This window comes from Mesoplodon mirus, assembly GCF_964341445.2.
Source record: "Mesoplodon mirus genome assembly, chromosome: 12".
NCBI classification, from domain to species: domain Eukaryota; kingdom Metazoa; phylum Chordata; class Mammalia; order Artiodactyla; family Ziphiidae; genus Mesoplodon; species Mesoplodon mirus.
The window spans coordinates 44,498,560-44,511,696 of NC_138988.1; positions in this window are offsets into that span (position 1 = coordinate 44,498,560).

Here is a 13,137-nt window from a genome sequence, read left to right on the forward strand (position 1 = left end):
GGGATCCCATTTCCATTCAGCTGTTAAAGTCTAAAGACAGCGCAAGGTAAAAATCAAGCTTGGTGAATATGAGGGATTAAAATCACTTAACTTACCCAGAGGGTATAGTACCAGGGTTTGTGTTTATAATCTTATAAAGAGCATGTACATATGAGAGTTTACTTGTCACTACAATGGAAATTATATAATGCTGAATCCAAGAGCAAAACACATTACAGTATTTTGAATGATAATACTTAAAAAAGAGAGGGAATTGTTGAATACTGTACAACAGCCTCCTCTGTATGTCTAGTATTTTTAGCACTTTTTCAATCCATGGTTTATTTATTTTTTTTGCTTTTTATTGGAGTATAGTTGCTTTACAATGTTGTGTTAGTTTCTGCTGTACAGCAAAATGAATCAGCTATACGTATACATATATCCCCTCCTTTTTGGATTTCCTTCCTATTTAGGTCACCACAGAGCATTGAGTAGAGTTCTTTGTGATATCCAGTTGGTTCTCATTAGTTATCTATTTTATTTTTTATTTTTTTAATTAATTTTTATTGGTGTATAGTTGCTTTACAATGTTGTGTTAGCTTCTACTGCACAGCAAAATGAATCAGCCATACATATACATGTATCCCCTCCATTTAGGACACTAGAGTATATTAAGTAGAGTTGCCTGTGCTGTATAGTATGTTCCCATCAGTTCTCTATTTTATACATAGTATCAAATAGTGTATATATGTCAATCCCAATCTCCCAGTTCATCCACACCCCTTTCCCCCCTTGGTGTCCATATGTTTGTTCTCTACATCTGTGTCTCTGTTTCTGCTTTGCAAATAGGTTCATCTGTACCATTTTTCTAGATTCCACATATATGCATTAACATATATTTGCTTTTCTCTTTCTGACTTACTTCACTCTGTATGACAGTTTCTAGGTCCATCCACATCTCTACAAATGGCACAATTTCATTCCTTTTTATGGCTGAGTAATATTCCATTGTATATATACACCACATCTTTATCCATTCCTCTGTTGATGGACATTTAGGTTGCTTCCTTGTCCTAGCTATTGTAAATAGTGCTGCAGTGAACATTGGGGTTCATGTATATTTTGCAGTTATGGTTTTCTCTGGGTATATGCCCAGGAAGAGGATTGCTGGGTCATATGGTAGTTCTATTTATAGTTTTTTAAGGGACCTCCATACTGTATAGTGGCTGTTATCAATCTACATTCCCACTAACAGTGTAAGAGGGTTCCCTTTTCTCCACACCCTCTCCAGCATTTATTGTTTGTACATTTTTTGATGATGGCCATTCTGACTGGTGTGAGGTAATACCTCCTGGTAGTTTTGATTTGCATCTCTCTAATAATTAATGATGTTGAGCATCTTTTCATGTGCCTCTTGGCTGTATGTCTTCTTAGGTGAAATGTCTATTTAGGTCTTCTACCCATTTTTTGATTGGGTTGTTTCTTTTTTTGATATTGAGCTGCATGAGATGTTTGTATATTTTGGAGATTAATCCCTTGTCAGCTGCCTTGTTTGCAGATATTTTCTCCCATTCTGATGGTTGTCTTTTGTCTTGTTTATGGTTTCCTTTGCTGTGCAAAAGCTTTTAAGTTTAATTAGGTCCCATTTGTTTACTTCTGTTTTTATTTTCATTACTCTAGGAGGTCGGTCAAAAAAGATCTCACTGCAATTTATGTCAAAGAGTGTTCTGCCTATGTTTTCCTCTAAGAGTTTTATAGTGCCTGGTCTTACATTTAGGTCTTTAATCCATTTTGAGTTTATTTTTATGTATGGTGATAGGGAGTGTTCTAATTTCATTCTTTTGCATGTAGCTGTCCAGTGTTCTCAGCATCACTTATGAAACAGACTGTCTTTTCTCCATTTTTTTGTATATTCGTGCCTCCTTTGTCATAGATTAGGTGACCATAGGTGTGTGGGTTTATCTCTGGGCTTTCTATCCTGTTCCATTGATCTATATTTCTGTTTTTGTGCCAGTACCATAGTGTCTTGATTACTGTAGCTTTGTAGTATAGTCTAAAGTCAGGGAGCCTGATTCCTCCAGCTCCTTTTTTCTTTCTCAAGATTGCTTTAGCTATTCGGGGTCTTTTGTATTTTCATATAAATTGTAAAATTTTCTGTTCTAATACTGTGAAAAATGCCATGGTAATTTGATAAGGATTGCATTAAATCTGTAGATTGCTTTGGGTAGTATAGTCATTTTCAAAACATTGATTCTTCCAGTCCAAGAACATGGTATATCTCTCCACCTGTTTAGGTCATCTTTGCTTTCTTTCACCAGTATCTTATAGTTTTCTGAGTACAGGTCTTTTGCCTCCTTAGGTAGGTTTATACCTAGGTATTTTATTCTTTTTGTTGCAGCGGTAAATGAGATTGTTTCCTTAGTTTCTCTTTCTGATTTTTCATTGTTAGTATAGAAATAAAAGAGATTTTCATGCATTAATTTTGTATCCTGCAACTTTACCAAATTCATTGATGAGCTCTAGTAGTTTTCTGGTGGCATCTTTGGGATTTTCTATGTATAGTATCATGTCACCTGCAAACAGTAACATGGTTTATTTAAAGGATGGCTTTCACCTTCTTTCTTGCTCTCTTCCTGAGGTCTCTGTTAAGCCCCATTATACTTGGGCCTGTCTTGTCTTCCCAAGGTTTTCTGGGGGGGTGTTTTCTCAGCCCTTTGACATGATAAGCATCCATAATTGGGGAGAGTTTAATAAACAACCATTAAGTTGTTCTTAGATGTGTCAGGACTGGTATAACTAGTATTTTGTAATAATGAGTGAAGTTCAACTGTAACTATAAAGTCACTTAGTGTCTCAGATCAGCTTCAGCTCGATCTAGAAATGCGCCCTACAGACTCTTTCTGTTATCAAGGTGCCTGCTACCCAGGTGGGTGGTTGCCTAGGTTTTTTTTTAAATTCGTCTCCATTAGAGAACAGTGGCTAAAAGTTAAATCAGGTAATGTGGAGACTTGTAAAGAGCTCTTCAAGGAGGTCAAAGCCGTTGATTATAGGATGGGGGTAGGAACCATCCAGAAGTGGTATACTGTGGTCTGCCCTGTCCTCCCTTTCTGCGCAGGACACATAATGCAGGGCTGTTGGATGCCCTAGCAGGGATTTCTTCTACATTCCAGGGATGCCACTGGTTTGGGCTGAATCTCTTTTAAACGTGGTGCGTTTTCTACTGGGTGAAAAGGTGGCAGAGAAGGGGCTGAAGCTGGGTGTGGGGAGGAGGTGTTTGGTGGAGTCGTAGCCCAGGGGGCTGGCCTGGTGCTTGGTGAGGAAGGGAGTGGGTGTGGGAGAGCTTGCTTTGCTCTGAAGCTGTGCCAGCTCCTGGAAAGGCTGAAAACCCTCTCTGAGAAGGACCAGTTAAAACAACAACCAAAGACATCAGTCAAATCTTGTGGGGTGATTTTAAGGCCAAAGGGAAAATATCTAGATGGAAAAAGGAGGTGGGCAGCAGTAGAAACTCGGCCTGCCGCTCCTCTCCCAGAGCCTCGGTGTGCAGCCCTCTAGCCACCCTCTCCCCCCTCCATCTGGCTGCCCTGGAGCCTGGTGTACTCCCCCCGCCAACCCCGCAATCGCCTTGTTTGCCAGATGAACTGCCCTGTCTGTGCCTTGCCTTTGCCTTAGGCGGGGCCTTTCAGGGATAGAGCTGTGTTTGTCTCCACTGTGTGTTGAACTTGGCAGGTGCAGACACATCTCCGTCCAAGTCAGACCAACACCTTGCAGAAGAGAGGGCTGGGCCTGGAATCCACGGCTTGGGGCGGGTCCTGTGTCCAACCATTGATGGTTGGAAACAAACATTGTCCTTCTCCATCTCCCATTGCCAGCCTGCTGCTGGTAATGACTGTGAAGGGAAGAAATAGGCACTTAGGGCTGGCAGTCACAGGAGGAAACTGGATGGCTGTGGGCAGTAGGAAAGAGGGCAGCTTCCCGGCCAGTGGCAGCTCTGAGACTCCACTATTGCTTTGGATGAACAAGTAGTTATTGACCACACGGATGCCACCTGGGTGAACACCTGAGTGCACAGAGCCAGCTGGAGAATGAGTTCCTATTTCTCAAGATCCAGCTATCCTACCAGAAAGCTCTGGAAAGATGATGAGTACATTCAGGAAATGCTTATCCCTTTTTCCTCACTTCCCCCAGCCCTCGTGGAAACTGTTGCTCCCACAGAGAGTGATTGCCCACTATGGACCAGGAAGGGCATCCTGCAGATCAGAGGGGCAGAGAGACCTCCAGCCCCAGGTTCTCATTTGAAAATTGTTGCCAGGTAGTAAGATCCCTCCTCCATTTCACCAGTGTCAGTGACTCCTAGACAGTTCAGAGATGTCTAGACGCCAGCTCCATCATATACTAGCTACGTGACTTGGGCAAATGACTTAGCCTCTCTGTAAAGCACAGGGAACTATACTTAATATTTTGTAATAACTTATAAAAAGAAAAGAATCTGAAAAAATATATATATGTAAAAAAGAGTTAAAATCTAAGTGTCCATCAATTGATGAATGGATAAAGAAGATGTGAGATATATATATATATACACACACACACACACATACACACACACAATGGAATATTACTTAGTCATAGAAGAGAATGAAATCTTGCCATTTACAACAACACGAATGGATCTTGAGGGCATTATGTTGTGTGAAATAAGTCAGACAGAGAAAGACAAATACTGTGTGTTATCACTTATATGTGAAATCTTAAAAACAAACAAACAGATACAGAGAACAGATTGTTGGCTGCTGGAAGTGGGAGTGGTAGGCAAAATGGGAGAAGGGAGTCAAAAGGTACAACCTTCCAGTTATAAAATAAATAAATCCTGGGCATGTAATGTACAGCATGGTGACAATAGTTAATAATACTGTATTGCATATTTGAAAGTTGCTGAGAGAGTAGATCTTCAAAGTTCTCATCACAAGAAAAAAATTTCTTTGTAACTCTGGGATGGATGTTAACTAACTAGATTTATTGTGGTGGTCATTTTGTGATATATACAAATATTAAATCATCATGTTGTACACCTGAAACTCATGTATTTTATGTGAGTTTTACCTCAGAAAACCCAAGGAAGATAGATGGAAGAAATCAGAACTTTGTTAAATCTTTTAACATGTATTTTATTGTTTAATATTTTTGATTGAGATATGTAACATCTTAATAGTTTCAGTGCTCAGGGCTTCTTAAAGGTCTTAACCAGGTCTTGTTTGCAGCAAGGAGTTGGGTAGCACTGCAGTCTGGCTCTGTTGAATGGGGCTCCTGGGGTCTGTTGCTTGACACATTTAAGAGCAGAAGTGAGCCTGGGGGCTGAGTATGTGTGAGAGAGAAAGAGGGCTGGTCCGAGGCCTCCTGCCCCTATAGACCCAGCCCCGCAACAGGGGATACAGAGCATTCACCTACCCAGTGAGATCTGCAGCACTCTTAAGGGTTTGGATTGTCCTGGAGCTCAAGGAAAAGTGTGCTCTGCCTCTTGGTAGGGGGTGGGGTGGGGGAATCTGACAGGGACTGGCACTAACGCAGTAGCCAAGGTGGCAGCTAATTTCTAGGACATTCAAAATGGTAGTATTTTTAGATGCAGTTGAAGAGTGAAGTTGACCTTGAGATGGAGGAGGAAAGGTTAACATTACTGGGGATGAGCTTAACAGTGAGTCAGCCAGCCGCCGCGGTTCAGTGATGGCCTAGAGGGGAATCATTGAGAGCCTTGCACCCATTCAGAATGTTTTCTCTCTGACATACCTACTTGTGTAGGTGTCTTAACGGAGAGAAAGAGAAAGAGAGAGAAGGGGAGAGGAAGCAGGACAGGGAGAGGGAGACTCATTTTCTTTTTAAGAGAAGATCAATAATTAAGGATCAATATTTTGTGCAGTGAACCTCTTGGTTACTGGTTTCTAGTTTGCAGCAATAGCTGCTACTTACTGAGGCTGTTTCCCTGGAGGAATGAAAGAAGCTGTCACGCCATGCCAGCTTGACTGGGCCTCCTGAGTGCCCTTGCACTGGGTGGCATTCAATAACTCATCACTCACAAAAGAGCTGCCAGACAGATGTAGGCAGACTTTTTTTTTTTGATACATACTGCATCACATTACCTTGCACAACTGAGCTTGTCCTTAATTCGATAGCGCACCCACCCCTATGCCAGTGCTTTAAGGACAGCATCTTTGCTCTAATTTTTACCTGTAAGCACTGGAGGCATTGACATAGAAATGTAGGAAGTAAGGTCCTGGAAAACCTGTTTTTCTGGAGGGTCTCTACTGTGAAAGTCAGCTGTGTGGCAGTCCAACTCTGGAACAGCACTGAAAGCCCACAGAAGCAGGGGGTTGCTTGTCACTCATCAGGCCCCAACATCTCCCTGCAGCCTAGAATCCTCACTGCCCTATCTCTAAGAGCTGGTAGCCAGTTGCTCTTAAATCTCTTCAAGAGATGGGGAGCTTACCAGTGCAAAACCAACCTTGCCCCTCTTTTTAAAAAAGAGAGCCTCTCTCGATAAAAGTTTGCCTGCTTTGTCATTCTAACACCCTGTCAACTTTATAATCAAAAACTTATACTTGCCAGTGTTTTATTTCCTACTTCTTTGATCTAGAGGCATCGAGTATCGTTTTTCATATGCTTACAATGGATATTCATTCTGTTGTGATTTAATTCTACCTTTTCTTTGCTCATTTTTTCTATTGGTGTGATATTGTTTTATTTATTTATTTAAATTGAAGTGTAGTTGATTTACAATGTTGTGTTAGTTTCAGGGGTACAGAAAAGTGATTCATTTATACAAATATACACACACATATATATATTCTTTTTCAGATTCTTTTCCATTATAGGTTATTATAAGATATTGAATATAGTTCCCTGTACTACATAGTAGGTCCTTGTTGGTTATCTATTTTATATATAGTAGTGTGTATCTGTTAATCCCAAGCTCCTAATTTATCCCTCCCCTGCTTCCCTTTTGGTAACCATAAGTTTGTTTTCTATGTCTGTGAGTCTCTTTCTGTTTTGTAAATAAGTTCATTTGTATCATTTTTTTAGATTCCACATATAAGTGATGTCATATGGTATTTGTCTTTCTCTGTCTGACTTGTTTCCCTTAGTATATTCTCTGGGTCCATCCATGTTGCCGCAAATGGCATTATTTCATTCTTTTTTATGGCTGAGTAATATTCCATTGTATATATATATCACATCTTCTTTATCCATTCATCTACTGATGGACATTTAGGTTGTTTCCATGTCTTGGCTATTTTAAGTAGTGCTGCTATGAACATTGGGGTACATGTATAAATGTCTTTTCGAATTAGAGTTTTCATCTTTTCTGGGTATATGCCCAAGAGTGGGATTGCTAGATGATACTGTTTTTAAAATTAACTCAAAAGAACTTTCTATGACTTAAAACAATAACCTTTCTATTTTTCATACTTATTTTAATATTTCTTTCCTAATTTATAATTTGCCTTTTTGTTATTGTTGGTTTTGATGGAAAGATATTTTTAATTTTATGGAGTTGTATTTTTCTCTCTGAAATCTTTTATTGTGGGACTTCCCTGGTGGCGCAGTAGTTCAGAATCCACCTGCCAATGCAGGGGACTAGGGTTTGATCCCTGGTCCAGGAAGATCCCACATGCCGCGGAGCAACTAAGCCTGTGTACCACAACTACAGAGTCTGTGCTCTAGAGCCCACAAGCCACAACTACTGAGCCCATGCACCACAGCTTCTGAGCCCGCATGCCATAACTACTGAAGCCCGTGTGCCTAGAGCCCATGCTCCGCAACAAGAGAAGCCACTGCAATGAGAAGCCCACGCACCACAACAAAGAGTAGCCCTTGCTTGCCAAAACTAGAGAAAGCCTGCGCACAGCAGCGAAGACCCAATGCAGCTAAAAGTAAAATAAATAAATAAATAAATGAAAATTTTTACTGTTTTTATCCATAGACACACCTCCATTCTGAAAAAAACTTAAATATCACTTATATTTTAATCTATATTTTTACATTCTTTAAAAAGTATTTAGCACATATTTAACACAGGTGAATTTTTGTTTATTGTGAAGTCTGAATGAAATCTAACTTTTCTCCCCTTCAGAAATGGTCATTCTCCCCAATACCATTTGTTCAATAATCCGTCTCTTCTTCTTAGTTTATGATCCTTACAATCTGTGCATAGCTGTGCGTATGCACAGTTTGCAAGCACTCTAAATCCAGTTTTCTTGGGACAGCTTTCATCATTATAAATTTCTTCTTAGTATCAAACTGAAATCTGTCATTCTCTTTCACTTTTTGAACTTTCTGTCCCTGTAGCCCCCAGATATGAGGGCCTCTATGGTGTCATTCTGTCAAAAATGTGTCGAGTAGCTCTGTGGAAAGATGGCTCACCATCAGAGCACTTTGCAGGGGAATATACTTTACCCTTGTTGTCTTCTTAGTGAGAGGAAGTCATCCTCTGTGTCACACTATAGCTGCTGAGAAAGCTATCTTGGTACCTCTGAGGGCAGCTTTCTCAAAAGTCTGGGTGTAAGGAGGATGGCCTCACCTGTCAAGGGAGAATCATTTTGCAAAATGACTTGCTTTTTAAAGGTTTGAAAACAAATCAGGCTTACCCATGGGGAGTTGGACAGGTAGGTGGGGAAGAAGAAACAGATATTGGTTCTGAGTCGTCAAGGGCATCAGGATATACCGCTCTGGCAAAAAAATTATTTTGAGTTCAAGGCATTTGATAACCTGAAATCCCGTATCTACCTAAAAGCAGAACCTCCCCCACAAACTCAGTGGTCATCAATACCCTCTCCGGGAACAACTCTAATCTTCTCTTCTCAGAGTTGAGAACTTGGCACCACACTCAGGCAGACCTTGTCACAAAATTATCATATTCCTATCTGTTATTTTAAGGGTCCATTTATCTTTTTAAAAAATCATCTGTCTTTCCATTAGTGCCCTTCTGCCCTCCTCATCTCCTGTTAAGATGTTATATAAGGTGCAGTTCTAACCATGAGTCACATTTTTTCCCTGTGAACTCCTGTGTACAGCCATGAGTAAAAATCTTTCTTTTCTCTTGCTAATCTGTCTTTTGTCAGTTTAATTTGCACACCCCCAAGGATTGAACATAAGAGGGTAGAGAAAAGGTTTTCTTTCTCCCTGATACTCTGTAATATGGCAGGTGCTAGAATGAGAAACTGCCCGGGCACTCCTGAGGACAGCTTGCCCATTTCTACCCTGGGGAAGAGACTAAGGCTGCAAATGTGGAGCTGTCACCTTGGTGCCTGAGCTTGTGACCTGTGGTGCTTGCCCAGGGACTATCCTTGGGCACGAGCATGCAAGGAATGGTGTGGGTCTAAGCTCCAGCGGCCACAGTCTGGCAGTGAGAAACAGTGGTTGTCACAGGATGCCCAGATTCCAGTTCCCTCAGGCAGCATTGGAGTAGGCTGCTTCCTCTGTGACTAAGTAACTCCCTGGGGTTTTTGGACAATACAGTTTGGATGGATGGGAAGCCTCAAGAGGGATATACTCAACCAACTGTTGATGAGGCTTCTGTGTACTCAAGTAGGTAATTAGGAAAAGTAGAGAGATTTGACATGCATTTGTGGAGTGGCTCAAACCGGTTAAACCATCAAAACAGGTCATACTAGATCAAACCAGTTAAACTAGATAGTTACTGGCTATCCCTTCCAAATCTTGTCTTCAGACTAAATATTCCCATTTTTATAAAACCATCCTCAAAATAACTTCCCAACACCCTCATCACTCTTATTTTGTTCATTGCCATTTGCCAATATCACCAATCAACTGTGGCATTTAGAATTTACCAGATAATCCAATTAAGTTACCAGATTGGTAATCACTCTTGTTCTGAATGTATTTTCTGTTTGTCTCTCCAAATCTATTCTCCAACTTCACCAACCCCGTTTGAGCCTGGGAGGCAGCTCTATGGCTGGCATGGGTTGCATTGATGGGCTCCCTTGCTCTCTGGCCAGTGGAGGGCACTAGTGAGAGAAGACAGGAGGAGAGAGAGAAATCCTGGTTTTATTCCCCTGGTTCCCTCCTGCTCTGCCCTCTACTCTATACTGCAGTTCCTTTCAGGCATGTCTCTCCAAAAACTCTTCCTCCTGGTTTCCTTCAGTTGACCCTGGAGATCTAGGGATGGCACCAGGTCCCACTCTTGTACCACCCTTGTCCGTTTCCCTTAATCTTTCCCCCATGTTTGTAAATAGTTCTTTTATTAAATACTCCTTGGGACTTCCCTGGTGGTCCAGTGGTAAAGAATCCGCCTTACAATGCAGGGGACGTGGGTTTGATCCCTGGTCAGGGAACTAAGATCCCACATGCCAGAGGACAGCTAAGCCCGCATGCCTCAACTAGAGCCTGCACGCCACAACTAGAGATGAGAAAACCCGTACGCCACAACTAGAGAGAAGGCCGCACACCACAACAAAGAGCCCGTGTGCTGCAACGAAAGACCCTGCATGCCTCAACGAAGATCCTGTGTGCTGCAACTAAGGCCCAATGCAGCCAAAAATAAAAATAAATAAATAATAAATCTAAAAAACAAAACACTCCTTAATTACTTCATTTGACTTTGCCATCTATTTTCTAAGAATATGTATCTCATGTAACATCTTAGGTATTTCTTTTGCACATTATATTTGAAAATCATTGAGGCGTGTTGACATGGCTTAAAGGAATCCCCACTGGTGTTTTACATGATGGGAGCAATTATCCATGTGTTGTGAGAGATCCTTCTCTTGCTCCCTCACGAGGGGGCAGAGTGTTACACGTTATTGTCCAGGATTGTTGTCTGGCTGGATGTCTACACAGCTATCAGTGAAAAGCTTCTAGTAGGCAGGTCCCTCCTAGAAACCAGAGGCTGGGCAAAGAGGAGGCTGGGACTTTGGTAAATCAGGGCTCGTGGTTTATAGGAATTAAAAGTCAAGCAGTCATGACAGAAGTGGCTCATTCACATTGTTCTCTGCTGGGGCCTGTGCTGGGCAGTATCCCAGAGAGGAGGCTGGTGCCAGGGTCCCAGAGGTGGCCAGTGAGGATGGAGGAGATAACCTAGGACACCCTGCCTTTTCAAGACATGAACTAGGGAAAGTCATCCTTGAGGTTGGGGAAAGGTGACACTTATTCACAGTTGCTTTCCCATCTCTTGTTTTGTTTAATTCAAAATTCTCTTCACAGTAAACTTGGAACAATCAATATATTTTAAAAATATTTTAAGTATTTTAAAAAATGCAAACTGGACCCACTTCTCTGACCCTCAGCCAATCCCAAGTAAGGTCAAGGCTGATTTCCTAGTGTGTTTAGAGGAGAGCACACAGAGGCCATGTGCCCCAGAGTCTCGGTTCCTTTATATGCTTATCTCTTTATTTCCTTAAACTTCTGACTGGATGCCTTTGTTAGATAAGCGAATGGTAACAGCCGAGATTGTGTGAACATGGTCTGTGTCATGCACACAAAAGAATGACTTATCCAGATATGGACCATTTTCATTATCCCAGAAAGTGCACTCACGCCTCCTTCCAGGAAATGCACCCTGCAGGGGTAACAGCTATTCTCACCTCATCACTGTAGATTAGTCTTGCCTTTTCTTGAACTTCATAACAATGGACGATGTGAGATGTATGCTTTTATGTCTGACTTCTGCTCTACATTATGTTTGTGAGATTCTTCCACGCTGTTGTGTGTATTGGTAGTTTATTCATTTTTATTGCTGAGTGGTATTTTATCCAAAGAAATACCTCAGTTTTTTCTTTTTTCATTCTGTTGATGGGCATTTGGGTAATATCTAGTGTTTGTTATGAAAAAAGTAGCTATGACTTTTTGGGGACATAGGCAGTCATTTCCCCAGGGTACATACCTAGGAGTGGAATTGCTGGTCCTTAGGGTAGGTGTATGTTGAACTTTGTTAGAAACCATCAGTTTCCCAAAGTGGTGTATTGTACCTACAATAGCATCTTACAAATGTTCTTGTTCCTGGCTTGACAGCTGGCAGGTCCACCTGGCAACCAGATCATGGTAGCCTGAAGAGGATGTTTGTGTTCCTCAATCTGGATGCAGGTCATCAGAACCCCAGCTTGAACCAGCTTAAATCAAGAGTGGAGTCACTGGCTGGTGCAGTCCAATGTGTGTCGGGGGGTGGTACTGGAGCCAGGACCCTCCACCTCTTTTCTATCCCTCAGTTCTGCTACTGTCTGCCTGTGGTTGACTGTCTCCCAAACTGGCCTTCTCTGTAGGGCTGAGGTATGGAGACTGACAGCCTGGGTTCCCTCCTGAGAACTTTGCATGCATTTGGTCTTCCAATCCAAAGATTTTAAAAATGCTGAAAATTAAAACTACCGCAAGAGGCCATTTTGAAACTCTCCAGATTGGCAATAATCTAAAATGTTGATGGTTCTCTATTGACATGGTTGTGGCGAAATGGGCATTTCTGTGCATTAAAGGTGAGAGTGTAAAATTGGTGTAATTCCTGTAGGGGAGGATTAGCTCACATATAGCAAGACAAGCAACTTCAGTTCTAAGAATTTGTCATACATATATTCCCAGACATGTAAAATGATATATGTACAAGGTTAGTCATTGCTGTGTTGTTTGAAACAGCTAAGATAGGAAATAACCTAAATGTCCATTGAGAGGGCACTGATTAAAGCATGCTGCATATATTCAATAGCATACTCTGTAGCTCTAGGATTAAAAAAATACAGGTGAGGAAGTACTTCCTATAGTGATATGGAAGGATCTCCACCAGGACACAATGTTAAGGGAAAAAATCCAGGAGCAGAAAATGTGTACTTTACGCTGCCATTTAAGTAACAAAAAAGGAGGGTGAGATGATAAATTTGTATTTGTTTATATTTGCACCCAAATTGCCTAGTTGTGGAGGAAAACTCTCTGCCTTATACCTTTCTAGACTTTTTGATTGTTGAACTATATAACTGTTTTGCCTAGTTAGGGTATTAAATACTGTGATTTTTTTTAGAAGTTGAAAATTCTAGCCCTTGTTTGTCTTGGCCTCGTAATGTGCCTGTCTCTGGACCAATCATTATGTCTAGGGTGAGGTACTATTTTTGGCAACCTTCACTAGAATGAGGTTGGAGGAATATTTCCCAGAAAAGGAGGGCTGTTCTG